Source organism: Pinus tabuliformis, chromosome 7 (assembly GCF_031772625.1).
Source record: "Pinus tabuliformis cultivar Carrire ecotype Pingquan chromosome 7, CPIR1, whole genome shotgun sequence".
In the NCBI taxonomy this organism is placed as follows: domain Eukaryota; kingdom Viridiplantae; phylum Streptophyta; class Pinopsida; order Pinales; family Pinaceae; genus Pinus; species Pinus tabuliformis.
In genome coordinates this window covers 995,343,730-995,347,494 of record NC_142293.1, presented here as the reverse complement: position 1 = coordinate 995,347,494, position 3,765 = coordinate 995,343,730, and positions in this window count along the sequence as shown.

Here is a 3,765-nt window from a genome sequence, read left to right as displayed (position 1 = left end):
ATTGCCTTTGGGCTTTCGCCAAGTTCCAAATTGATGACCCCTCTGGAAAGTTATGATGTTTTTCCAAATTGATGACCCCTCTTGGAAAGTTACGATGTTTGACGGCTTCCTGTTCCCTTACTGAGCTGTATTTCCTTTTCCAAATCTTTTTCCACAGTTTTGCGCCACGCTGTAGCCACCGCCACCACAAATTGGCTGCCATGACATGACTAAGCATCTTTGGGTCCCTCATCCCTAGACCACCGTTGGGCGTAGGGAAGCAAACCCTGTACCAAGCCACAAGAGCCCATTTCCTAGCCTGCTAAACACCTTGCCATAAGAAGTTACAAAAGGTGTAAACTATGTTTTTGTATACCACTTTTGAAACAATAAGCTCCGTCAATTGGTAAATGACATGGCTTGGAGCACTACTTTTAACAAGACAATTCGACTGGGGAGGTTAAGAGCTATGAAAGTCCAGTTGGATAGTATTTCAACTATTTCTTCCGTGAGTTCTATCCATATAGAGGCCTTCAGTGAACTTGCTGCCAAGGGAATCCTAAGATATGTAGACGGAAGACCACCAATGCAAAAACCCAGAGTTCTGGATATATTTCTTTGCACCATTTTGTTTGTATTAAAGAAATACATATTTGATTTCTCCCCATTGATCTGCATTCCAAAAGCATTTTGGAATTCCGCAAGAATTTCGCCCAACGCCCTTACCTCTTGAATTGAAGGTTCTCCTAATAACATAATGTCGTCAACGATTTGCTGATGAGGAAGTGGAAGATCATGTTCCCATAGTTGTAGCCCTTTCACGATGCCTTGATTGACGACAACTTTGATGTACCTGCCCAGTCCTTTTGCAACCAGAATAAAAAAAAAGGGGATAGAGAATCCCCCTGACAGAGACCACGAGATGCCTCGAAAGTAAGGGAAGGTGACCCATTGATTAAAATTGGGAAGAAAGGGGATGGAATAAGAGACCGAACCCATCACACCCATTCTGGAGAGAAACCGAAGGTAGCTAAAGTTCTGAGTAAAAAATCCCAATTTAGACGATCATATGCTTTAAATAGGTCTAGCTAAAAAATCCCAATTTAGACGATCATATGCTTTAAATAGGTCTAGCTTAATAATCATTCTCAGCTTCCTGCTTTTCTTCATGGAGTGCACCACTTCATGAGCGGTGATAACTCCATCCATGATCTGACGCCCTTCAACGAAGCAAGATTTCTCTAGAGGGATGAGGTCTCTAGAGGTGTTTTAATAGGCGCTTAAGTCTTCGAACTATGACAACAAAGATAATCTTTAGATAACATTACAAAGAGCTCTTGGGAGCAACCTGACCACACCTGCTGGGAGCAACGTGATTCCTCAACTACAACATGCACATCATTACCAATAAGAGGCCACACATTATATATATATATAAATTTCGTATAACTCCAACTTCTTCAGCCATGTAAACCTCCCCACACACATATATACTTGGAACAGGTTCAAATTATTCGCGTTTCCAATCCATATGCATTGTCAATCTATATACTGAATTAGTTCAACCATTGCACACGACTGTCGAATTTCAATTTGAGCCGCTGAGCCCTCTGTTTTTTTTTGTTTTAATTTTCAGCGCTGTAAATTCATACACACACCTGCATCCATACGAATTTTAAAGATATATATATATATATATATATATATTTGTAGTGGTAAAAACATAAGTAAAAAACCACCGTTTCTTTTAAAGTGAGTTGCCACTGTTAATGCCAGGAGCCACTATCTTTTATATACGAGCTATCAATTTGTTGTAGCCATCACCTGACTTTTTAAACTACCAGCGACTATTCTTTTTAATCAGTTGCGTTCACTATAATTGAATTACTCAGCCCCGAATTAAACATTTTTACGGTGCCCTATGATTCTCAATCTCTATACATTATACGATCATTGATGTGCCAAGAAAATTATTCTCTTAAAGTTCTCCACTGCAATTTCGTCTCCTCCTCCAATTGGCCGTGTCAAGCTTTGCCTACTGTCTTTGAAATTGCCCTAGGTCGGAGTCAATGATGCTCTGATATCATGTTAACCTTAAATAGGATACAAGAGACAAGCTAAAGAATGTAAATGAACGAGAGATGTATTATTCCAATGTATATTAAATTACACAAGATGGTATCATATATATTTGGAAGATTCTATTATTTTGGGTAGGAAATGGTTATTTAATTAATAACTATTCATTTTATCAGAAAAATCTTCATAATAGCTCTGATAAAATTATACTTAAAAATATGAAATCTACACCGAGAAATTTACTTTCTTATTTTTTATTTTTTATTTTTGGATCTATAAATCATTGTTTATTGCATATGCACACAAATTATAATTATGTAGAAAATAGAGAAAAACAAAATAAAAATTCACAAACCACAATTGACACAAGATATATCCTGGGAAAATCTTTTGGGAGAAAACTTGTTTGGAAAGTGAGGTTGCTTTGTTGTCTTTCTTTCAATAGAAAATAGATACAAATACAAAGAAGTAAGACATGTGGACTATGGGCTACTACAGTGCACAAATCCTCTCTGTGTGCTCTCTCCCTCTCCCTATTCCTCAATATGGAACAAAATGCAATTGAAAAGAATGGAACCCCTTTAATGCAATTGAAAAGAATGGAACCCCTTTTCCTTCTAGTGGCTCAGTGATAACACAACTTGATATCCTGTTAGTGGTTAGGTTTGACTCCAACTCTTAACTAGAGTTACAATATTGGCCCTTCTATAATTTTCTTCATCGTGATCATGTGATTAGCCCCTCTTCCATGAATAATGAGCATTGACATGGCATTCACTCGAATTATTGTGCTCAAAATAGAAAGGTCAGTGTTCAAGTGGCATTATTTTTGCATACAGATTACAATTGATGCTTTTTTTTGTGATGTTGGAAAGGTATTTGTGTAGAACAGGAAAAACAGGTGTTGTGCTAAAGCGCTAAAGTTTTACTCTAAAGAATTTCATTTAATGTCTCAAATTGCTCTTGAAAGGTTTCAGACCCTAATTTGACAAACTAGGTACCACTGGTAAAAATGGTCTTGTAAAATGATTCCTCCACTTTTTCCACTTTGAAAGCGTCAATATAGACGATAAACAATATAATGATTCAATCCAAATCACACCTTCCCATTTTGGGAAAAATTTGTTCCCCAAAAGATTCTACTAAATGGCGTGAGGACATTTTTTCTTCAGCTTCTCTCGGGTGTAACATTTAGCTTTGCATAGAAGCTATCCTTTTAGGCCAATTTGCAAAAGCTCATGCGACCCATTTTTCGTAGTTATGAACTTCTTCTGCAAAACTATATCCTCTGCCAACTCTTCTTGAGCATATGGTGCCAAATCTCTAAAGATGGTAGGATATGTTCTTCTTCCTAATCTAGCATAGAGGGTTCATTGAGTTTCAAATTATCTACATTCACCACTGAATAAATGCACATGTATGGGGGTATACAGAGTTTATAGGCGTTATCTCCCACCATTTCAAGTATCTCAAAGGGACTATATCACATAGCCTCGATTTTCATACCAAGACCCTATAGCCTCTCCTTGTTAAACTATCACCATACTTTGTCTCCCACTTTGAATGAATTTTATGTTCTGTGCTGATCATGTTGGGCCTTATATTTTTCTTGTGACTTCTGTGGTGTCTCTTGTACCTATATATGGATTTGACAAATATTCAACAATTTTTTCTACCCTCAAGGCATCCCTTGTAAGCTCCTCCCCC